This window comes from Saimiri boliviensis, chromosome X (genome assembly GCF_048565385.1).
Source record: "Saimiri boliviensis isolate mSaiBol1 chromosome X, mSaiBol1.pri, whole genome shotgun sequence".
Classification (NCBI taxonomy): domain Eukaryota; kingdom Metazoa; phylum Chordata; class Mammalia; order Primates; family Cebidae; genus Saimiri; species Saimiri boliviensis.
The window spans coordinates 46,923,981-46,950,602 of NC_133470.1; the positions used below are offsets into that span (position 1 = coordinate 46,923,981).

Here is a 26,622-nt window from a genome sequence, read left to right on the forward strand (position 1 = left end):
AGGAATACCATTTACTCTATAAATTGCTTTGGGCAGTAAGGCCATTTTAATAATAATGATTCTTCCTACCTATGAGCATGGGAGGCTTTTCCATTTGTTTGTCTCCTCTGATTTCTTTAAGAAGTGTTTTGTAATTCTCACTGTAGAGATCTTTCACCTCCCTTGTTAGCTGTATTTCTATTTTATTCTTTGTATGACTATTATGAATGGGATTGCCTTCCTGATTTGGCTCTCAGCTTGGTTGCTGTTGGTGTATAGTAATGCTAGTTATTTTTGTACGTTGATTTTGTATCCTGAAACTTCGCTGAAGTTGTTTATCAGCTGAAGGAGCTTTTGGGCTGAGACTATAAATTTGTCTAGATATAGGGTCATGTAGTCTGCAAACAAGGATGGTTTGACTTCCTCTCTTCCTTTTTGGATGCCCTTTATTTCTTTCTCTTGCCTGATTGCTCTGGCTAGGACTTCCACTACTATGTTGTATATGAGAGAGTGCATCCTTGTCTTATGCCAGTTTTCAACGGGAGTGCTTCCAGCATTTGCCCATTCAGTATGATGTTGCCTGTGGGTTTGTCATAGATGGATCTTATTATTTTGAAGTATGTCCCTTCAATATCTAGTCTATTGAGAGTTTTTAACATGAAGAGGTGTTGAATTCTACTGAAAGCCTTTTCTGTACCTATTTAGTAATCATGTGGTTTTTGGCTTTGGTTTTGTTTATTGATGAATCACATTTATTGATTCACGTATGTCTGGAACACCTTGCATCCCAGGGATGAAGCCTATTTGATTATGGTGGATGAGCTTTTTGATGTGCTGCTGGATTCTGTTTGAGAGTAATTTGTTGAAGATTTTTGCATTGATGTTAATCAGGATATTGGCCTGAAGTTTTTGTTGTTGTTGTCTCTTTGCCAGGTTTTGATATCAGGATGATGCTGGCCTCATAGAATGAGTTCAGGAGGAGTCACTCCTCTTCAATTTTTGAGTTTCAGTAGAATTGGCACCAGCTTTTCTTTCTACACCTGATACAATTTGGCTGTCAATCTGTTGTGTCCTGGGCTTTATTTGTTGATAGTCAATTTATTACTGATTCAGTTTCAGAGCTCATTATTGGTCTCTTCAGGGAATCAATTTCTTTCTGGCCCAGTCTTGAAAGCGTTTATGTTTCCAGGAATTTATCTGTCTCTTCTAGGTTTTCTAGTTTGTGTGCACAGAGGTGTTTGTAGTAGTTTCTGATGGCTATTTTAATTTCTGTGGGGTCAGTGGTAATATTCCCTTCATCATTTCTAATTGTGTTTATTTGGATCTTCTCTGTTTTCTTCCCTGTTAGTCTTCAAGGACGTTTTATTATGTTTCCCCTGTCTGTAGTGCTCTTCACCCATGATAGTCTAGATATCCTCTCATTGCCGCTAGTAACCTGGCTCTCAGCTCAAACCTCGCCTGCTTATAGAGATCTTAACTTACCTTTCCAAATACAGCATAGTACCTGGCCCTCCGCATCTGATCACTTCCCATTCCCTTTTTCTTGCTTGATTTTTTTTTTCTATATAGCCCTTATCTTCACCTGACTAGATATATTTACATCTTTATTATCATATGTCTCCTACATAATTTAAGGTTTTTGTAAAACCAGGTTTATTCTGCACCATATTCACACTACCATTTGTAAATGCCAGAGCCTTTGAGCACTTATAGGTACATGGGCACACAAAAGAGAAAGGGCTAGATTCAGAGTGACCTTCACTAGGTGAAGAAGAAGAGATGGAAGAAACTTAGGCCTCTCCTGGGTCTGTACAAGACCTTTTATGTGACATCAGAGAAATCCCTTCCCCAAAATTGGAGTTATGGAGGCAGAGTAGGGTGTGGTCCCTAAGGTTTGAGAATGTCACTTTTTTTTATGTTTGTTTGTTTTGTTTTTTATTCCAGTGAATGCAGTACAGCTGAGCCCAGAGGTGGTCTTGAGGAAAAATCAAGGTATCTCACAGCCATGCTCTCCCTCTTTCTGTGCTTCTGCCCTCGCCATACGATGAAAGCTAAGTTCTCTGTAGTAGACAGAGGGATCTTGTTGAAACATAAATTAAGTCACATCTGTTTTACAGTAAAAACCTCTCCCTACCTCCCACCTCACTCACAGTAAACGCAGATGTCCTGTCACTGAGCTGCAACCAAGATGTTTAGCCCCTCTCCATTTATTTCCTTTTTTACCACTTTTCTTGGCTGAGACAACCCAGTCATGTTGCTAGCTTCCTCACTATTCCCAGACATTGGCTAGACACATTCCAAAGCCTTTGAATTTGCCATTAACTGAAACACTTTACTACTGATAGTAATAATTTTCATAAATTATGACATACTTACTTGTATGGTAATGAAGTTAGTATCTCCCCCAACCAGTCTGTCGCTTCCCTAACAGAAAATAACACTCCCCATTTTTTTTCTGTTTTTAACCAACCTAAGCCCAAAGTCTGACATGTAATATAGGAATTGAATAAGTGTTTATGGACTAAAGGAACTGAATCAATTACTAGCAAAATGAACAATTATTATTTTTTAACCCCTACTCTCTGAGAAAAATAGCAAGAGAAAACCAAGGTAAGAAATAGAGGAAAGACATAGGGATCCAGCCAGGCCAAAATCAGGTAGGAACTTAAGTACTGGTAGTAGTATCTAGTTCAACTAACTCTCTCTTTATCCATTCAACCATCCAGTCACCCTAGCAGCCATATATTGACCCAGTATTCCATCCCTTCCTCTCTCTGTCCATCCAATCCCTCCTCTCTTCCATTCCTCCACTCTATGCAACTAACCATTCATCCATACAACTGTCTACCGACTCACTCATTCATCTAATCAACAATTAACCCAACCATCTATCCATTCATTCATCCATGCATTCATTTCATCATCCATCCTTTGTTTACCCACTATCAATACAGTCATCTATACAACTCTTTATCTGTCCATTTATTCGTCCAAAAATTCATGCCATCATCCATCCAACCATTGATTTATTCATCCATACATCCTTTGACTCATTCATTTCTTCATCTATCCAGCTGTATGATCATCCATCCATTCATTCAAGCATGTGTTTATCATCTCTCCGTGTAGTCATCCAGCCATTTACTCATCCAACTATACATCCATAAATACATCCAACATCCCTTTACCACTGATGAGAGGAAAGAAGAATCATCCAAAGATAGAGACAAAAAACATGAGCACCCTAGACTTTTGTTAGAAGACCACGTTTGTATTTGTGTGTGTATTGTGTTATGTGTAAAATAATCATAGAACAAATTGCTCCTTTCTGATAGATACTTAAAGAGTTCCTTTTTTGCCAGCTTGTGGAAGACAGAAATAGCAGGTACACACAGCCTGCTCTGGAACCTGAGGATCCGGTTTTCATACAAATATGTTGCAATTATGCCAGACCCCTTGCTATGTGCCAAGGCCAACAGGATGAATAGATGCAGGTTTGTCCTATAGGGGCCCAATCTGTGTGACAGGAACTCTGGAGGTTGGAACCAGGATTCTTTTAATTAGCTTAGCATCTTCCACTTCATAATTTGGACAACCCCAATTATTCCTGTGAGTTCTCACAGGGCCTCCTTGGTTCCTCTTTCCATAGAGACACAGAGAATCTTTCTGATGCAATGCAAGGGTTAGGAAAGTGAGGCTCAGAGGTAAGAGGCCCTCCCTGCCTTGCGTACTTCCACAGAGAAGCTAATGATAAACCAACAGGTAAAGTAGGAGGACTTGTGGAGTCAACTGAGCCAGCTGTTCTATGGAAACATCCACTCTGAGTTCAGCAAAGCGCTCTTCTTTCACAGCACAATGAAGGGAAGCTGAAGGGAGAAATTGAGGGATGGAATGATGACCCCAAAATCCTTGTGGCTGGCCATCCAAAAAGCGGTTTGAGGAAGAGAACAGAAAGGTGAAGGAGGTCCTGAGTCCTGGAGGCAGCTTTCAAGCAATACCAGCAACTGCAGCATAAGCAGCAGGGGTGGGCAGGAGCTATCTCCATAAGAGGCTGCCTATGGGGAAACAGAGAACAGTTGAGCCCAGCTCTCACCTGGGAAAGCTGTCCCTGGGATCCTCACACATACAAATTCTCTTTATCCCCCTCTACATGAAATCCTTCCTCTCCTCTTCTTCCTCTTTCTGCTCTTTCTGCTCCTTTTCCTCTGCCTCCAAATGTTCCCCTTCTCTACCTCTAATCCTTCTTCATGCTCCTTTCTTCCTTCTCCTTCTATTCTCTCTCTACACTGTCCTTCAACTCCTCACTTTCCTTTTCCTTTCTTTCCCTTCCTCCTATTCTTTTCCTTCCCTCCTCCTTCCCCTCCCCTTTCCTCCTTCTCCTCTCTTCCTTTTCTCTCTTCTTCTCATCCCCTTCTCCTCTCTTCTTTCTCCCTTTTTCTCTCTCTTCTTTATCTAACCCTTCATCTCCCTGCTCCTTCTCCTCAATCTTACATTACATCCAGAATTATGGCAGAGACAAAGAAGCTGAATATTGAGTTCCTCTCACAAACTTATGTCATCTCAGAAGAAGGGTCCAGCAATGAAGAAGTAGGGAGGATGATGAAGGAGGAGGGAGGAAGATAGAAGAAAATGGAGATAGTAGGGGTTTTAAACTCTAAATGGAGGGTTCCTGTGAAGCGAGAGGCAAGCAAGTATGGGGTTGCTATACAGGAGCTGAGGAGCCCATGAAAACCTTTCCAAACATTTTGTCTAGAAGGGGCATTTCCTACAAGGGGCATACACAACTAGTACACAGGCACTGAGATGGAGCCACTGCGGCAGTGAAATTGCAGGGAGGTACTGGCTGAAGGGTATATGTGTTAGAGCAGTGGTCCCTAACCTTTTTGGCACCAGGAACCAATGAAACTGATCTACCTCAGATCATTAGGCATTATTTAGATTCTCATAAGGAATGTGCGACTTACATCCCTTGCATGCACAGTTCACAATAGGGTTCATGCTGCTATGAGAATCTACTGCCACCACTGATCTGACATGAGGCAGAGCTCAGGTGGTAATTCTGGTTCGCCTACTAGTCACTTCCTGCTGTGCAGCCCCGTTCCTAACAGGGCACTGACTGGTATTGGTCTGTGGATCAGGCATTGGAAACCCCTATGTTAGAGTTTAAGGAGACCCACACACCCTAGAATCCAAGGTCCCTGTTCCACAACTCTCTCACCTGTAGGTAGAACACCTTCCACAGAACATACAGGAGTCCCCTTCAGGACCCTAGGAGACCAACTTAGAACAGGCCTCAGGAAGGGCCACATACCTACTTAGGAAGGAAGGAAAATAACTTTATTTAAATGTAGTCAGAAAATGCACCCCAGAGGAAGTTAATAAACTTTAAGATTTAATGTACACTTAGGACTTTTTTCATGCTCATGAAGATTCATGAGTGAATAATCTTTTACCTGCATGTTTGTACACATGTCCATTTATGTCCTCTGGAATAAATTGTTGAAGGGACATGGTTGATTCAATGGTCCTGCATATTTAACCTTTGATACAACTACCAGGAGTTTATGAGAGTGACCCTTTTACCACATCTACACTAGTTAAACATTTTTGCATATAGGTGCCATCATCAGCTCTTTTTTACAGGTGAACAAATGCTCCCAGAGGTTTAGCAACAATCACTACTCAGCTAGTTAATGGCAGAGCCATAATTTTTACCATAGAAATGTTTGTCCCCAGAGCCAGTGACCTTAATTGAAATTTGACTATCATCATTCCTTACTACCCTGAATATCTGGATCTACTATTATTTAAATACTTCATCTTTTTTTTCCATGATCTACCAACCAGGTTTGGGATTAACAGAGCAAAAACAAAACTAAACTAAAAGGCTACATAGGTTTTAGCCTCTGTGCAAGAGTTTTTCTGTACTGATGGTAATTTTCCTTGTTAAAATGACAAAAACAAGAAAACCAAGCCATCTTCCTGATCAATTAGGTGGGGTGTCCTTTTTATAATTTGGCTTAATGAATCAGGTTTTATAGAAGAGGTTCTGCTGCTGTTTTTCCTGTGATGTGGAAAAGTTCCTCAAGGTCCTTCTGTCTTGTCTGGACTCTTTGTCCTGCTGCCTCATCACTAGATCTTTGCCACTGACCCCTGCCACTGTCCTTCATGATATTCCTCCTCAGGAAACTTTGGTTCTAGTCTGGTGACTGCCTCAGCCATTAGCACTCAGACCTCAGTGGAGGAAATCCTGCTGTCTTACCTCTACCTCTTTACTCCAGGCATGGATTTGGGGCTTTCCCTGATTTCTCATTGCACAATGTATTAGTCTGCTTCCAATACTTCTGATAAAGATATATGCTAGACTGGGTAATTTCTATAGAAAAAGAGGTTTAATGGACTCACAGTTCCACGTGGCTTGGGAGGCCTCAAAAATCATCACAGAAGGCGAAAGGCACGTCTTACATGGCAACAGGCAAGAGACAAAATGAGAGCCAAGTGAAAAGGAAACCCCTTATAAAACCATCAGATCTCATGAGACTTATTCACTGCCATGAGAACACTATGGGGGAAACTGCCCCCATAATTTAACTGTCTCCCACCTGGTCCCTCTCACAACATGTGGGAATTATGAGAGCTACAATTCAAGATGACATTTGCGTGGAGACACAGCCAAACCATATCACACGGCAAAAACCAAGCTGTAATATTTAACGAGATTTTATTGAAACTTCTTGAACTGTAGGAGAGAAGTGTAACACAAACACTAGGTCTTACAACCATGCATAGACCTCAGATCCATTCTGAAATCCCTTACTATGCTAGTTTCCTGCCTGGCTCCCGGCCCGCCTCCAAATGGTGAGCAGTAGTTTACCACCCCCACCACCAGAATTTTCTATAAGCATTTCCAGCTCAGAATCATAACCAAACTTACTACCAGCCCAAAAGAGAGTGTTGGAAAACTTCTCCTTTATTTCAGTCTAAGAAGGGGAAGTTCTACAGTGCCCTCATTTTAGGCCTTAGAACTTACCTTCATCAAGAATCTTTTATAGGGAACTATTCTTCTTTTTCAGAGGAAGCCTAATTCAGATACATAGGAGGTGATTTGATAAGACAGTTGCGAATTACTCTGAACATTTATTTTCCTATGCTATGGTTATTACACTCTTACATAACGTGAAACAAAGTTGTGTCACATTTTTCTTTTGGGCCAGGTGATAAGCATATTTTCTTTCATTCATCTTCAGAGAAAATCAGAAGGCACATTAGTATTTACATTTTCTATACCCTTACTTCCCCAAAATAAGAAAAGAATCCTAGCATCTCTCCTGTCTTAGCCATTGGAGTGGAAGCAGTGTAACAGTAGTTATACGTCTGGGCTCTAGAGGGAAACTGCCTGGATACAAATCCTGCTTCCACTATTTGTATGCTAAGTGATTGTCAGCGTGTCACTGAACATCTCTATCAGTGTCTTAATCCATAAAACTGAGTATAATACCTATGCCTAAAGTAATAGGTACCATGTATTGTTGACTAAAAGGAATTATGTGATTAAAATATTTAAGAAAGTGTTTGTTTCATGGTAAATGTTCAGTAATATTAGCTATCTGTGAGTCACTTATTACCATGTCTCAAATCTGTCATATTTCAGATTGTCAGGATTGCAGCAGCATCTCCATACCTCTTAGGATGTATATGACAAGTGGACACTAGTTTATTCAGTCCTTACCCTTGTGATCTGCACAATAACCTCATAGGTAAGAGCTTCTTATATGAATATGTCCAAATGTTGAAGTCTAGGATAAATCTCCAGTATGTAAAAGGCATCCAATGGGTGTTCATGGTGGACAGGCATACAAGATTGAGATCCCCAGTAAATACATCCTCTAAGTTTGAACTATCAAACCAAGGAGGATATTTGCAAAGAGTCTTTAAAACTTCAGAATAAAAGAAGTTATCATAGTTACAGAAAAAAAAATCAGTCATAAGATAAATATTTGGCCAGCCATGGAAACAATCATAGTCAATGCCCATTCCACTCCTATTTGCAAGGCTTTAACTATTACTAAATATTGAATTATTTTATACTGATGCCATTAAACAGGTAAATGACAGGCAAATTTCAGGTTGGCTCTCCCTCATTCTTGGAACCTGTGAACTCACCATTAGACTGTTTTTACTCTGAATTATCTGTTGGAACCAGTAATCAGCCACTCATTAGGCACTTGCATTATCACCCTCCCCACCACCCCACGCGTCAATATGCCTCCTCTCTTGAAGAACTTTCCTTGACTGATTTGATTGGAATTATAACCCAGTGCTCAGTAATGCACCCTGAGGGGATGTTTGCTGTGGTTCTTCCTGGATTTCTCTGCTTCTAAGAAAGAGGTACAGTAAAAAACAAAACAAAACAAAAAAAACCACAACTTTTTTTAAAATGGGTCAATTTAATATTATATAGACAATATATACACATAAACATGTAAGCATGTATACATAAAGTTACAGAAAGACACAAATATGTTATAGCATTGATTTTAAAATTTCAGCTGTGAGACTGTGAGACTCACTAGTTTAAAAGGACAGTAGAACTTAAACTGTGCTTTGTAAATGGAAAAGGGTGAAGTTTACCAGTCCCACATGACCACGGCCATGAGTTTTAGAGAAAACAGGGTAGCAAATTTACATTTCAAAGCAAACACAGAGAGATAATTAAAGTTTTTAAAAGGAGTTTCTGTGTGTTAGAGGAAGACAAAAAATAGATGTCAAGGTAAGAAAATATCTTAGGAATTTACCATAGGATTTTTCCCAACTTTTATTTTAGGTTGTGGGGGGTTGGGAAGCTAAATGTGCATGTTTGTTACATGGGTATATTGCACAAAGAGACCAAATAATTCAGCTTCTGTGTATTGCCCCATCTGGATTTGAGGACTAGAAGTGCTATAGTTATGCCCTAGTGCCATGAAGCCCAACAGCACAACAGAAAAGCATCATGGCAAAAATCACAACTCAATGACTTTTTAATTTGTGTATGATGTATATCAATATCTACATTGGGCATATAAGCAGTTTTCTCAGAACTATAAAACATCAGAGTTGAAATGTTCATTTGTTTTACAGATTAAAACTCTGAGGCCTGGTCAACTGTGCCCCATAAGAATTCATTGACACTGTGTTTTAAATGTGCTAGGGGTTTGAAGAACACAGAGATGATTCACACAAGGTCCATGCCACGAGGAGCTTAACAATATAGAGGCATCACATAAATATACCATTTCAATGCTGACCTACATTGCCTATCAGCTGTGTGCCTGACTACCTTTGTTATTTCCCAAAGATCTGAGAGGTATATATTACAATTCCTCTTACACAGTTGAAATAGGCTGAGATGAGTTAAGTAATGTAGGTAGTTAAATAGAACTTGGATTCACAGCCAGGCCTGTTGGACTCCAAAGGTAGGTTTTTCCATTTCCCTTGGAAATATTGCTTATATTACAATTGTTGAGATGTAGATGTCATTTCTAATGACAGAGCCACCTTCCCCCAACATAGCAGGATACTTGGGAAATCCAGAAATTCACAAAGTGGTACTATCCCTTTAAAGACTAACTTAAGAGTTCCAAAGATCTATAGTGAAACCAACCAGTGGGAAGTCAAACTACCTGACATTTTTATATATCAGAAAGGATTAGGTAGCTTACACTATGACAGCAGCATTAGAGGCCCTCTCTGAGAATAATGGAGGATTTACATAATTTGAAAAGCTTGGGAGCTGGTATTGTCCCTTCTGTCATTGCCCGTTAAATGGAGTCAATGACTAAGAGACAGCAGTTCTTCTAGAACAACTGTTGGCCAGGAAAGGGAGGTGAAAGCCCTGCCTGAGAGCCCTGCCCCACTCACAGATGAGGAGAGCTTTATTTCCAGAGTTATCCTCTGGGAGAAGCGTCAGGAAAATACAGGGAGGCTCCCAGCAATCTTCCCTGGAAGTTGTTTCCTGGTCCAAGTTTATCAACTTAGACCGTGCATATTTTAATAATTTATTGGCAAACAGAGCCAACAGAGGGAAGTAAGTTAAATTGGAAAATGGTATAAGAGAAAATCTGGCTTAAAACAATTGCATGGGACTAGAGACTGGGCAAACTAGAGTGGACAACTCATTCCTATCACTGCTAGTTCTGTGACCTTTAATAAGTAACTTATCCTCTAAGACCCATATGCTTTTATGATTGTTTCTTTCACTAAGATATTTGATCTTTGAGAGGGCCTTGAGTGATTAGTCTTTGCAAATCAAGCTTTCAGGATACTTCCTGAAATCTAATAGACATCAGTGGATGCTTAATTAAATAATTAAATTTTATAACAACCCTGACTGTAATAGTCCTCTTTCTATTTTCCAATTGGAGTAGTACAGTAGATCCTATCTATATAGGTAACAGCATATGACATCTTTGTGTATCAGGCACTGTACAACATCTTGGGGACACCTGCTTTGGCCTAGAATTCTCACACATTTTTCTTCATCAACCTACAAAGACACCAGCAAAATTATCTACATACCTCATGATTTAAGCAGCATTTTTTTATACTTCAGTCCTTCTTGTATTAACTCAAGGGTCTTTGTCATAGGAAGACAGCTCATTTCATTGTATGCATATTTTTATGTATATAAGAGGATTACTTTTCATAAAAATAATTACAATGAAAACAAAAATAGCAAAATTTGGAAAGCTGATATTAACAAGAAATACAGATCTTACATATTATTGTGTCTTACGTGTGCTGTTTCATTTTGGCATTGTCTCCTCAATGTATGCATTGTTATTCCCTTGCATAGATGTGGGAGAGCCAGAATTTGATCCTAGGACTTATTTTATTCTAAAGCTCCAGAGTCCTACAATATGGGAACTTCGCAACTTAATGCTCTAGCAATTCCCGCTATTTACTCTTTCCTTTCTCTCAGTTACAGCTCTTTACAGTTTTTATCCTACCTTTTAACAATTGCAGGTCCTCTCCATTCCTGAGACTTCTCTCCATATTAAGTGATCTAATTCTGTGCATGCTTAACACTGACTCTTGTTTTCATCCCATGTGTGTAATTCTGCACATAGATTTTCTAACTGGTGGAAAAGGCAGTCTACCATAGGCTCCAAGGGTCTTTGCATGTTCAGACGACAATGCCCAACTGTCCCTCAATATAGAGCAATTTCTGTAGCTAGTTATGTAGGCAATTAAATAGGCTAAGGTGACCTAAGCTTAACTATTTGTGTGACTGCTCACTCCCTGGGAGAGGGAACTGACTTGTTTGCTACAAAAGGGACAGAGACGTTGCTCTTTGGTTTACCAGCTGTGCCACAACACACTGTGTGTGCAGTCACCATCTGGGCCTTATGGGACTCGAGGGAAGGGAAATTAGTCCTCTCATACTTATGTTCCTGCTGCCTGCTGGACTGTGAGTAATAAACTGTTTTGTTCTAATTTCTTAAGTCTCATCATCTACTTCAGAACTCATCTGCTTTTGGCAAGCCAACTTGCTTACATGCTTAGTTATCTTCTTTGTCATCTTGCTATTCCCTGCCATTCTCTACAGGGTTAATTTTCTTCCCTGAAACTAACCCTCGTTAACAGCAACAACAACAACAAAAAAAAAACTTTGTTTTTTAAGTATTTTTGAGATGAAGAGATAACTGTTATTTACAACTTCCTGCCATTTAACAAGAATTGTGGCTTTTTGAGGAAGGTTTTTGGTGCAAAGCTGGTAATTTATGGGAAGAATGTCATAAATCTGAGAAAGAAGCCAGATTGTCCTACTTATGAAACAATATGAGGATTGATGGCTAGTGGCAGGAGGTTGGAGGGGCAACTGGAGTTACAGCAGATGGCTGGCAGGTGATCAAATCTTTAAACCCAGACATGGGTGGTGGACACCCAGAAGAAGATATTTATGGAACAGATTTGTCTATTGAAGATTTTTTAAAAATATACTTGTGTAGTGTTTCCCATATCTCAAGCACTGTTCTATGAGCTTTAACTCATTTAGCTATAATCACAATCCATGTGGTAGTTCCTCTCATTATATTCAATGTATAGATGAGGAAACTGAGGCACAGACATTAGTAAAATGAGGGAAACACATTTAATAAGTGATGGGGAGAGAGGAGACACTTGGAGCTGCTTCATGGGGGTATGGAATGTCAAGGCATGCAGGATTCTGATAGGTAGCTGTTGCCTAGAAGAAACATTAGATAAATAAGAGCTATGTTTAGAGGGAAATTTATGGCATTTTTCCGTTGGGCTATGATCGCAAATGCTCGTTTATTTCCCCAAAAAGGCCTACAGTTAGATGAAATCTTACCTTAAAAATAACAAAGACATTATAATTAAAAAATAACAGCAACAAAAATGTCTGTGTGCCACAATAATTCCTTAGGCTCCATTCATGGTTTGCATACTGCATTTTGGACAGCACTAACTCTGAAAAGACCATGGTCTTTGATGTTAAGCAGAGCTGGACTGGAATTTCAAGTCTGCCACCTAATACCATCCAATTTTGTAATTCTACAAAAATGCTCACTCAGGTTAATGGTGAAGATTTAGTGAAGAAAATGCATATGAATCAGCTAGCATATTGCCCAATATGCATTACATGTTTGACATTCTTCCTGTCTTTCTCTCCATTCCAGTTAGACCAGTGAATGCTATCCCCTTATTTTCCATCTCCTTCTAACCTATTTTTCTTTTCTTCCCTTCAGCCATACTGAAATAGTTTGTAGGATTCCTGAATCAGCCACACTCTTTCATCTCTGCAACTCTTCACATGCTGTTCCCTCTTCCCAGAATTTATTTCCTCTCTGCCCCTTCTTTACCTCAATATTTCATTCCTCTTGTAGACTCTGATTTTTGTCTCCACTGAAGAGTTTCTTAATTCTCTCAGCGTGGGGTGACTATCATCTGTGCTCTCATCCGTATGCTTCTCAGAAATGCTTGCTTTCTTAGGAAGGGATCCCCAGCCTAATTATTTTACCTACTACCAACTCTCTTCAAACTCCCTTTCTAGACATGGGAATGGGCGAGAATATTGGAAGCCACAGCTGACTCTGGGAAGGATTAGTGGATTTTGCAGATTATACTACTTGTTGCAGAGGATGACTATTAGGAGAATCTGAGGTGCAATGTTTAACAGCAGTGCTGTATTTGTTCCAAATAGTTCTGCTAATGATCAGTTTGAAGACTCAGGACATAGATGTGGGAGAATGTAACTGAGGACTGCAGTAGCTTGAATGATTAGCCCTCAAAGATAGCCATGTCCCAATCCCCAGAATCTGTGAACATATTTCCTTATATGGCAGCAGGAACTGTACATTATGATTAAGTTAAAGATCTTGAGATTGGGAGGTTATCTGGGTTATCCAGATAGTCCCAGGTTATCCAGGTAGTCCCAGTATAAGCACAAAAGGAAGGCAAGGGGATTAATATTTAGTCAGAGAGAAGACCATGGTAGCAGAAGTCAAAGAAGAGATAAATTTGAAGATGCTACTCTGTTGGTTCTGAATATAAAGGAAGGGCCTATGAGGTAAAAATAATATGGGCTGCCTCTAAAAGACGGAAAAGTCAAGGGATTAGATCTTTCCCTAGAGCCTCCAGAAGGAATGCGGCCTTACCTACACCTTGACTTTTGCCTAGTAAGATCATTTGTGACTCCTGACTTCCAGAAATATAAGAAAATAAGCGTGTTGTCTTAATCCCTCAATTTGTGATGATTTGTTACGACACAATAGGAAACTAATACTGATTTGAGTAGCAGAAATGGGGTGTTGCCGTAATAAATACAACATATGGACGTAGCTTTCATATTAGGGAGTAGCAGAGGATGGAAGAATTTTGAGCACCGTAACAGAAAAAGGGTAGATTGCCATAAGATTTTGAATTGATGCAATGATGGGTTCAGACTTTTGGAGAACTTGGTATGGAGTGAATATATTTTGCATGTAGGACAGATGTGAATCTTTGTGGTAGGCTGAATAATGTCCCTTCCCCAGAAGTGCCCACATCCTAATGCTTGGAATCTGTGAATATGTACTTTACGTGGCAAAAGAGACTTTGGAGGTGTGACTAAGTTAAGGCTCTTGAGATGGATTATCCAGGTAGGCCCAGAGTGATCACACGGGCTCTTATAAGAGGAAAGAATGAGGGTCAGAGAGGGAGATCACAGAAGCAGAGGTCAGAGAAGAGATGGACTTGAAGATGACATGCTGCTGCCTTTACATATAGAGAAGGGGCCATGAGCCAAGAAATGCAGGATGACTCTAGAAAATGAAAAAGGGCATGAGTTCTCCCCTAGAGCCTCCATAAAGAACACATCTTTCCTGATGCATTAATTTTTAGCCCAGTAAGATCACTTTTGACTCATAACCTCCAGAAATGTAAAGTTACAGTAGCAATAAGACAGTAATTCAGGATCAATTGGAGGTAGAATGCAGGGTCTAAGAATTGGAGGTAGAGTCTGAAATAGGTCTCTGAAATATGGTAGGTAATGAAGAAGCTCTATCAGTTTGTCTACTAGAACATAAACAATTGGCTAAGTCCATCTAGAGTCACTTGAATGGGGGGGATGGGGTGCACACGCACACACGCACACACACACACACACACACACACACACACACACACACAGAACACATGACAACTATGGGAAAAAACATAATGTAACTGTTATCCCTATAAGGAGAATATATATTCTAAATCTAAATATACGTTTCAGTACTATACATTGGTATCTATGGAACTCCTGTCTGTGAAAGAGGAGTGGTTTAATAGAACTTAATTTTTGAAAAATTAAACAATCTTTAAAAATTAAAGATTAATGATGGAGTTGAACCATGACACTACATCTGGTGGCACTGAGGAGTTAGTTGTGGGCAAGGGTGGCTAGAACTGTGCCTGTATGAAAGACATTAATGGCAGGAGTAAGAATGTGTGGCATGGTACCAATATGTGGAAGATGGCTAAGGAAAACGTGCCAAGCACTTTCCTCCTCCATAAAGAACCAAAATAGCTAGTAGATAATCACGTGTCAAATAGAACATCTAAGAGAGAACACTGGAATTAAGCAAGGAAGTGACAGGAACTCTCCAAGACATAGAAGGGGAAAGAAGTGAAGCAGCCAGTCAGGCCAGGATTGGCTCAGAGACAGGAGGGATTCCCCATTGCAATGAAAAGGTAAATGAGAGATCCCCAGTAGTTTACTTTCCTACTGCACACATTGGCAGTTTTAGCCACAGAAGAGCCCCTCAGCCCTCACAGGCCCTGAGCCTAGTAGAAGGAGCTGCCTGGAGTCCACGCAACTGCATTGTTCCAGAAAGGGAAATCACACTGGGTCTTACACATGCTCTGAGACCAAAACCACTGCAGCAAAGCGCAGTTTTGAGAGCCCAGCCCCCACCAGACTCCATTCTGCCCCAGGAACCAACAGCTGCTGCATCTCCACATCCCCAGAACCCTGCTGAAATTTACCCAGAGGCCTGCAACTCTGTGATAACAGCTAAACTCAGCAGTGCAACTGGGCCCCACGTACTCTGGCCCACACAGTGTACTACACCCCAGGAATAGGCAGTAAAACACACAATGGAGGCTTCCCAGGACAAAGGAAACCAAAGCGTATGCTTCCCAGATGCTGGAAGCTGCCAGCCATGGGCCACCAACAGTAACCCCACTCCTTCAAGCTGTGGGGCTGCCATGCATTTGTGTACACCCTCAAGAGGCCTGAAGGCCAGCCTTCCCCATCTACAATAAACACCATTTGTGGGTCTGGGGATTGGTTCACCCTACCTACTGCCACCAATGCCCAGGCATGCTGTCTAGGAGCCTGAGGACAGGCTTGCCTCACCCACAACTGTTGGCACTATGCATGCATGCCCTCTAGGGGCCTGAGGATCTGCCTGTCCCCTGTGCATGCCATCTGGGGACCTAAGGATGGATCTGCCCCACCTATGTGCACCATCCAGGGTCCCAATCAATGGCTTGCCTTTTCTGCTGTCACTTCTGCCTCCTCTATGAGCCAAAGAGGGGGGTGGAAGGCAGGCCCACCCTGCTTGGCACCACTGTTGCCTATGCACCTAACACCACTGCTGCAGCTGATGTGTATGTGGGACTCCAAGGAGTCCATGAACCAGCCCACCCAGATTACTGCCACAACCATCCACCTACATGCACCATTCAGGAAACTGGGGACCAGTTCACCTGGCCCAACACAGCCAACACTGGTGCCTGTATGCATTGACTTGGGACCCAAGGACTGGCCCACTCACACTATCACAGCTGGCATCACACATGGTGGTCCAGAAACCAGAAGACCCATCTGCCTGACCTGCCACTGCTGTTGCCAACGCCCAAGTATAGAGCTTGGAGATCTGGGGGCCAGCCCACCTGGGCTTCCCACAACCACTACTGGTAGCCACATGCACTGATCAGGGCCGCAAGTACCAGCACACCCAGCCTACCACCACCACCACTTAAGGACCAACCAGTGGTGTTGGCATACACAGAAAAGCCTTGCTATATCCTTCACCAACAACTGCAGCCTAAACTGTTAAAGAATCCACAGATACCAGTGATATTGATTACAGCTAAAGAATCGTATGGATATTACAGTACTGTGTATACCAAGAATGAAAGCCAAATCACTGTACCAAATCAACACTATAGATACATGTAAAGAAAATATATTCCCTAAAAAAGCAAATTCATAAAGTTGAAAAAAGTGACTCTTACACCAGATATGCAGCTATTAATGTAAGGATACAAGAAACATAAAATTCAATGACATATGACATCTCCGAAGGAACACAATAATTCTCTGATATCAGATCCAGAAGAAAAGGAATCTATAAAGTGCCTGAAAAAGAAATCAAAATAAATGATCTTAAACTCAGTAAGATGCAAGAGAACACAAATAAACAATACAAAGAATTCAGGAAAACAATTCATAATCTCAATGAGAAATCAACAAAGAGATGGATATTATAAAAAATAACCAAACAGAAATCTTGGAACTGAAGAATTTAATGAAAGAAATTAAAAATATAATCAAGAGGTTCAACAATAAACCACACAAGGCAGAAGACTTTCTGAACATAAAAACTGATAATTTGAAATAACCACATCAGACCAAAAAAACAGAAAAGAATTAAAAAGAATTAAGAAAGCCTATAGGATTTTTATGGGACACCATAAAAGAAATAAATATTCGAATGTTTGGAGTTCCAGAAGGAGAAGGAATGAGCAAGGCACAGAAAACCTATTTAATAAAATAATAACTGAAAATGTCCCAATTCTTACAAGAGATATAGACATCCAGATATGAGAAATTCAAAGGACCTAAATAGATTCAACCCAAAAAGGTCTTGAAGACACATTAGAGTCATTAACCCAAAAAGGTTTTCAAGGCACAGTACAGTCAAACTGTCAAAAGTTAAAACAAAGGAGAATTCTAAAAACAGCAAGAGAAAGCATCAAGTCATAGATAAGGAAATTTTCATAAGACTAACAGAAGATATCTCAGCAGAAACTTCACAGGACAGGAGAGAGTGGGCTGATATATTCAAAGTGCTGAAGAAAAAACAAAACAAAAACTCAGCCAAGAAATGAGAAGAAAATAAAGTGTTTCCCAGACAAGCAAAAACTGAAGGAATTCATCCCCAGCAGATTTAACCTACTAACAATTCTTAAAGGAGTCTTGTATCTGGAAGTGAGAAAATGATCTCCATCGTCATGAAAATACAAAAGTATAAAACTCAACGGTACAGCACATACACAAAGGAAACACAGAAAGGAATTAAACATTATCATCACAAAAAAGCCCCACCCACCTGGGCACAGTGGCTCATGCCTGTAATCCCAGCATTTTGAGAGGCAGAGGCAGGAGGATTGCATGAGCCCAGGAGTTTGAGACCAGTCTGGGCAACATAGTGAGAACCTAATCTCTACCAAAAAAAAAAAAAAAAAAAATTAAAAAATTAGCCGAGCATGGTGGTGCATGCCTGCAGTCTCAGCTACTTGGGAGGCTGAGGTAGGAAGATTACACACCCAGTAGTGGGATTGTTTGATCATATGGTAGTTCTATTTTTATTTTTATTTTTTTTGAAAACCCCATTCTGTTTTCCATAATGGCTGTACTAATTTACATTCTCACCAACAATGAGGTTTTCAAAAAAAAAATAAATAAAAATAGAACTACCATATGATCAAACAATCCCACTACTGGGTGTTAATCAAAAGGAAAGGAAGTTAGTATATTATAGGGATACCTGCACCACCATGTTTATTGCAGCTGTACTCATAATAGCCAAGCTATATAATCATATTAAGTGTCCATCAACAGATAAATGAATACATAAAATGTTGTATAGATACACAGTGGCATACAATTGATACAGCTTGGATGTTCTTCTGCTCCAAGTCTCATATTGAAATGTGATCCTCAAACTGGAGGTGGGGCCTAGTGAAAAGTGTTTGGGTCATGTCTTGGTGCCATCTGTATGGTATTGAGTGATTTCTTACTCTATTATTTCATGCAAGAGCTGGTTGTTTAAAAGAACATGGCACCCCTCCATCTCTGTCTTGCTCCTTCTCTCGCTATGAACATGCTGGCTCCCCTTTCCTCCCTTCCCTTCCTGAGGCCTCATGAGAATCCGAGCAGATGATAGTGCCATGCTTCTCGTATAAACTAGAACTGTGAGCCAAGTAAATCTCTTTTCTCCATTAATTACCCAGTGTCAGGTATTCCTTTATAGCAATGCAAAATGGACTAATACAGAAAACTGGTATTGAAGAGTGGAGCATTGCTACAAAAATACCTGAAAACGTGGAAGCAGCTTTGGAACTTTGTAATGGGCAGGTGTCTAAAGAGTTTTGAGGGCTCAGAAGAAGTCAGGAAGATGAGAGAAAGTTTAGAACTTCTTAAAGACTGGTTAAGTGAATATATTAGTCCGTTTTGTGTTGTTACAAATGAATACCTAAGACTGGGCAACCTAAAATGTAAAAAGAGATTTATTTGACTCATGGTTCTGCAGGCTGTACAAGCATGGCACCAGCATCTGCTGAATGTCTGGTGAAGCCTCAGGAAGCTTTTCCTCTGGTGGAAGGTGAAGAAGAGTTGGCATTTCACATGGTGAGAGATGGAGCAAGAGAGATGTCAGGTTCTTTTAAACAATTAGATCTCATGATTACTAATACAATGAGAACTCACTCACTACCACAGGGAAGGCACCAAGCTAATCATGAGGGATCCATCCTTATGACCTAAATACCTCCCACTGGGCCCTACCTCCACCATTGGAGATAACATTTTAAAATGAGTATTGGAAGGAAGAAACATGCAAACTACATCAATGGTTGTGAATTTCTTTTTTGACGGATCTGTTATTGAAGAATCATTGAGTTCCTTTGGAGATGCCATATTTCCTTGCTTTTTTGTGTTTCACGTGTCCTTATGTTGATATCTGCACATAAAGTGTAATAGTAGCTTTTCCCCATTTTATGAATTTGCTTTCATAGGGAAAACATTTTCTTAAATATGTATTTATGGCATCAGCTAGATAGGGCGTGCTGGCTTTGATTCTGGGTGCATGCAGTAGTGAAGTCATTACATGATTTCTTCAGCCGTCAACAGCATCAATGGTTTCTGTGATTCTTTTTTTGGTGGCTTAGGGTTAAGTTATTAGTGGAGGCTGTGGGACTGGGATGCCATGTAGGTCAGTCTTCAGGCCCTAGTGGTGGTAGCAGTGAACTGAGCATGCCTGTCTTTGGGCCCCAGGGCAGTGTACCCTGGCAGTGATGTTAGTGGGTGTAGGCAGGGACATTCTTGGGCTTCCAGGTGGCTTACTTGGATGGCAATAGTGGCAGTTGTAGGCGGGGTGGGTGGGTTGGTTCCTGAGTCCCTGGGCAGGTGGTGTGGGGTAGGTGATGGCAGTGACAGTGGCAGGACAACGCTCTATGTCCTGGTTTGTGCATGTTGATATTGGTTGTGGTTGTGATTGGCTAGATAGGCAAGTCTTCAGACCCAAAGGTGTTATGAGAAAGTATGTTCAGCTTAGTTGTAGTAATTCAATGTGTAGACCCAACTGGGAAGAGTGTTCAGGTGCTGAAGATTGTGGACAGGACTGGGTAATCCCCTGGATGTGTGCTCTGGGTTGGTAGGGCTGGTCCTCACATCCCCTGATGCTATGGACAGGCACCAGCCATAGTAAATAGAGGCTGGGCTATCCCCAGGCCACTAGCAGAATGCTGAGGGGGTAGCAGTGGCCAGGCTGGGGTAGGGCCACCAGCAGGTAGGGAATGTACATGACTGAACTGCCTCAGCCCCTTCTGTGGCATCTGTACCATTCACATCTCAGCTCCAGGAGCAGTGACCTGCTCTTTTCTTGGATCTCAGCCCCAACACTATTGGACCTCACTATGGTGTATAGTCTGTTGGGAACAGGACTCTAAAAATGGCACTTTTCTGTAGCTGCTTAGATCTCAGGGAGTTTGTGGGATCCAGCGGGTGCTCCCTCCACAGAGCAGTGGCATCACACAATCTCCTGGCAACTCCTTATGTTAGTTTCGGGGTCTGCAAAAGAAGCCTTAACAAATTTGAAAAGATTTAAATCCCCACAAATACCTTTTCTGACCACAGGTATAAAACCAGAGATCAGCAACAGAAGGAATTTTGGAAATTCACAATTACATGGAAATTAAACAAAATACTTTGGAACAACCAGTGGGTCAAAGAAGAAATCAAAAAGGATTTTTGGACAAAGAAAATTTATCGTAACATAGCAACATGTATGGGATGTAACAAAAGCAGTTCTAAGAAGGAATGCCTAAATTAAGAAAGAAAAATATTTCAAATAATAAAAACTATATACTTGAAGGAACTATAAAAAGAAGAACAAACTGAGACCAAACTCAAGAGAAGGAAGGACATAAAGATTAGAGCAAAGATAAATGAAAATCAGACTAGAAAGCCAACAGAAAAGATCAACAAAATGAGCTGGGTTTTTTAAAAATATAAACAAACTTGACAAACCTTTCAGCTAGACTTCAGGAAAAAACAGGGAGGTCGCAAATAAATCAAATTATAAACGAAAGAGAATACATATATAACTAATACCACAGAAATACAAAGGATCACAAGGTAATACTATAAAAAATTATATGCTAACAAATTGGTAAATCTAGAAGAAATGAATAAATTTCTAGAAACATACAATCAACCAAGGCTGAATCATGAAGAAACATAAAGTCTTAACAGACCAATAATGAGTAAAGATATTTAACCAATAATTGAAAATCTTCCAACAAAGAAAAGCCCATTATCAGATGGCTTTAAAGGTGAATTCTACCAAGCATCTAAGGAAGAATTAATGCCAATCTTTTTCAAAGTCATCCAAAAAAACTGGAGAGGGAGGAACACTTCCACTCATTTCACAAGGCCAACATTACTCCATACCAAAGCCAGATAGGAGATTATAAGAAAATTATAGGATAATATCCTTGATGAACATAGATGCAAATTTCTCAGCAAAATACCAGCAAAGTGAGTTCAATGGCACATTAAAAGGATTATACAACATGATCAAGCAGGATTTATGCCTGGGATGCCAGGATGTTTCAACTTATGCAAATCGATAAATGGGATACACCACATTAACAGAATGAAGGATAAAATTATATGATCATGTGAATAGATGCAGGAAAAGCACTTGACAATATTCGACATCTTTTTATAATAAAAATTCCCAACCAATTAGGTATAGATGGAAATTTACTCAACATAACAAAGACCATCTATGACAAGCTCACAGCTAACATCATACTCAACAGTGAAAAGCTGAAAGCTCTTTCTCTAAGATCAGGAAGAAGAAAAGGGCATACATTTTTCTCACTTCTATTCAATATAGTATTATAAGTCCTAGTCAGAGAAATTAGGCAAGAAAAAGAAATATAAGGGTTCTAAATCATGAAGAACACAGTAAAATTATCTCTGTTAATAGCTTCAAATATTTCACCAAAAAATCTAATAGAACTAATAAATTCAGTAAAGCTTCAGGATACAAAGTCAACCTACAAAAATTAGTACAGGTAGCATTTTCTCCACTAGCAATAAACATCTGAAAAAGAAATTTTAAAAACGGTATCATTTACGATAGCATCAAAAAGAATAAAATATAGTGAATAATTTAATCAAGGAGGTGAAAGATCTATACGCTGAAAAGAATGATACTGACAAAATAAACTGAAGAATACACAGGTTAATAAAAAGATATCCCAGGTTACTGGATTGGAGAAATTAATATTGTTAAAATGTCCATAGTATTCAAAGTGGTCTACAAATTAAATGCAATCCCTATCAAACTTCCAATGGCATTTTTTACAACAATATAAAAAAAATCCTAAAATTTGTATGAAATCATCAAACTACAAAATACCTCAAATAACTAAAAGAATCTTCAGAAAGAAGAACAAAGGGAAACATATTACATGCCCTAATTTCAAACTGTATTACAGAGCTATAGTAATCAAAACAGTACAGTACTAGCATAAAAACATATATATACACACACACACACACACACATACATACACACACACACACACACACACACTTATGAAACAGGATTTAGAGCCCAGAAACAAAATCACAGATATATGGCCAACTAATTGGTAAGAGCACAAAGAACACAATGGGGAAATGATACTCTTTTCAAAAAAATGATTTTGGAGAAATTACATCTCTACACACAAAAGAATGAAATTGGATCCTTGTCCTACACCATAAACAAAAATTAACTCAAAATGTATCAAAGACTTAAACATAATATCTGAAACCATAAACCTCCTAGAAAAAAATGTAGGGAAAATGCTTCTTTACATTGGTCTTGACAATTATTTTTGGATATGATATCAAAGCATAGGCAACAGAAGAAAAAATAAATAAATTAGACTACATTAAATAAAAAGCTGCTGCACAGAAAAGGAAACAATCAACAAAATGATAAGGCAACCTATGGATTGCAAGAAAATATTTATAATCTATATATTAGATAAGGGGTTAATCTCCAAAATATATAAGAAATTCATACAACTCAATAGCAAAACAATTCACAAATAACCATATTTTAAAATGGGCAAAAATTCCAAAAAGCTATTTTCTTCTAAGAAGACAAATGTCTAACAAGTATAGAAAAAGTTTCTCAAAATCACTAGTTATCAGGGAAGTGCAAATGCAAACTGTAACTGCAGATCACCTCACACTTGTTAGAATTGGCTGTGATAAAAAAATACAAGGAGTTAGGGAGGATTCCCTCTTTTTCTATTATTTGGAATACTTTCAGAAGGAATGGTAACCGCTCCTCTTTGTACCTCTGGTGAAATTCAGCTGTGAACCCGTCTAGATGCAATGCTGCTTCAACATAAGCAAATCAATAAATGTACTCCATCACATAAACAGAACCAAAGACAAAAACCACAAGATTACTTCAATAGATGCAGAGAAGGCCCTCGACAAAAGTCAACAGTACTTTATGCTAAAAACTCTCAATAAAATAGGTATTAATGAAATGTATTTCAATAAGAGCTATTTATGACAAACCCACAACCAATATCATACTGAAAGGGCAAAAACTGGAAGCATTTCCTTGGAAAACTGGCACAAAACAAGGATGCCCTCTTTCACCACTCCTATTCAATATAGTATTGGAAGTTTTGGCCAGGGCAATCAGGCAAGAAAAAGAAATAAAGCATATTCAATTAGGAAAAGAGGAAGTCAAATTGTCTCTATTTGCAGACAACATGATTTTATATCTAGAAGACCCTATCATCTCAGCCCCAAATCTCCTTAAGCTGATAAGCAACTTCAGCAAAGTCTCAGGATGTGCAAAAATCACAAGCATTCCTATACAACAATAACAGATAAACAGAGAGCCACATCATGAGTGAACTCCCATTCACAATTGCTACAAAGAGAATAAAATACCTAGGAATACAACTAATGAGGGAGGTAAAGGACCTCTTCAAGGAGAACTACAACCACTGCTCAAGGAAATAAGAGAGGACACAAACCGATGGAAAAACATTCCATGTACATGGTTAGGAAGAATCAATATTGTGAAAATGACCATATTGCCGAAAGTAATTTATAGATTCAATGCTATCCCCATCAAGCTACCATTGACTTTCTTCACAGAATTGAAAACATACACCTTAAATTTCACATGGAACCAAAAAAGAGCCTGCAGAGTCAAGACAATCCTAAGCAAAAAGAACAAAGCTGGAGGCACCATGCTACCTGACTTCAAACTATACTACAAGACTACAGTAATCAAAACAGCATGGTACTGCTACCAAAACAGAGATACAGACCAAAGGAACAGAACAGAAGCCTCAGACATAATGCCACACATCTACAACCATCTGTTCTTTGACAAACCTGACAAAAACAAGCAATGGGGAAAGGATTCCCTATTTAATAAATGGTGTTGGGGAAACTGGCTAGCCATATGTAGAAAGCTGAAACTGGATCCCTTTCTTACACCTCATACAAAAATTAACTCCAGATTCATTAAAGATTTAAACATAAGACCCAAGACCATAAAAATCCTAGAAGAAAACCTAGGCAATACCATCCAGGACATAGGCATGGGCAAGAACTTCATGACTAAAACACCAAAAGCAATGGCAACAAAAGCTAAAATTGACAAATGGGAACTAATTAAACTAAAGAGCTTCTGCACAGCAAAAGAAACTATGATTTGAGTGAATCAACAACCAACAGAATCGGAAAAAATTTTTGCAATCTACCCATCTGACAACGGGCTAATATCTAGAATCTATAAATAACTTAAATTTACAAGAAAAAAACATCAAAAATTGGGCAAAGGATATGCATAGACACTTCTGAAAAGACATTCATGCAGCAACAAACATGAAAAAAAGCTAATAATCACTGGTCATTAGAGAAATGCAAATTAAAACCACATTGAGATAGCATCTCACACCTGTTAGAATGGTGATCATTAAAAAATCAGGAGACAACAGATGCTGGAGAGGATGTGGAGAAGAAAAAGGAATGCTTTTCCACTGTTGGTGGGAATGTAAATTAGTTCAACCATTGGGGAAGACAGTCTGGTGATTCCTCAAGGATCTAGAAATAGAAATACCATTTGACCCAGGAATCCCATTACTAGGTATATACCCAAAGGATTATAAATCATTCTGTTATAAGGATGCATTCGCAGGTATGTTTACTGTGGCACTGTTCACAATAGCAAAGACTTGGAACAAACCCAAATGCCCATCAATGATAGATTGGATAAAGGAAATGTGGCACATATACACCATGGAATACTATGCAGCCATAAAAAAGGATGAGTTCATGTCCTTGGCAGGGACGTGGATAAAGCTCGAAACCATCATTCTCAGCAAACTGACACAAGAACAGAAAACCAAACATACTCATAAGTTCTTAGTCATAAGTGGGTGTTGGACAATTAGCACACATGGACACAGGGAGGGGAACATCACACACTTGGGCCTGTCAAGGGTTCAGGGGCTAGGGGAGGGATAGCAGGGTGTGGGGGGATAGAGGAGAGATGGCATTAGGAGAAAGACCTAATGTAGATGACAGGATGATGGATGCAGCAAACCACCATGGCACGTGTATACCTATGTAATGAACCTGCACATTCTGCACATGTATGTACCCCAGAACTTAAAGTATAATAAAAATAAATAAGTAAATAAAATAAATAAAAACACAAGAGACAAGTATTAGCATGGATGTGGAGAATACAGAACACTTGTACATTGTCAGTAGGAATGTAAGTTGGTACAGTCATTATGGAAAACAGTACAGAGCTTCCTCAAAATATTAAAAATAAAACTATCATATAATCTAGCAATCCCACTTCTGAGTATATATCCCAAGTGAATAAAATCACTATCTCAAAGATATATATTCAATTGTGTTCACTGCAGCATTATTCACAGTAACCAAGATATGGAAACAACCAAACTGTCCACCAACAGATGAATGAATAAATAAATTGTGGTATATATGTATATACAATTGAATATTATCCATCCTTAGAAGAAAATCCTGCCATTTATGACATCATGAATGAACCTGGAGAACCTTTTCCTAAATGTAATAAGCCAGACACAGAAAGATAAACACTGAATGGTCTAACTTGCATGTGGGATCTCAAAAAGTCGGGCCTATAGAATCTGAGGGTGGAAGGGTGGTTAGTATGGGTAAAGATGTGTGGGAAATGAGGAGATGTTGGCCAAAGGGCACAAAATTGCAATTATAAGATAGCTAAGTTCTGGAGACCTAAAGTACAGCATGGTGATTATAGTTGGTAATAAGGTACTATACACTTGAAATTTTTTAAGAGAGTAGATCTCAAGTTTTCTTACCCTCTCCCCCGCCACCCACACAAAATGGTAACTAGGTGAGGTGATGGATGTTAGCTTGATTCTGGTAATCATTTCACAGTGTATATTTATATCAAAACATCACCTTATATACCTCATAAATACACAATTTTTATTTTTCAATAATATTTCAATAAAGCTGGAAAAATTTTATTAAGAATTAACAGCTCA

At 39.4% G+C, this 26,622-nt stretch overlaps 1 long non-coding RNA gene across 1 annotated transcript in view; it reads left to right on the forward strand.

The window, feature by feature from the left end:
- The window catches only part of LOC141582805 (uncharacterized), a 90,492-nt gene that overhangs the window by 36,936 nt on the left and 26,934 nt on the right, over positions 1-26,622 (forward strand). The window contains exons 2-3 of the long non-coding RNA XR_012515708.1: positions 1,924-1,971; positions 7,631-7,736. This is a non-coding gene — a long non-coding RNA (uncharacterized LOC141582805). The remainder of the gene's footprint in view (positions 1-1,923; positions 1,972-7,630; positions 7,737-26,622) is intronic.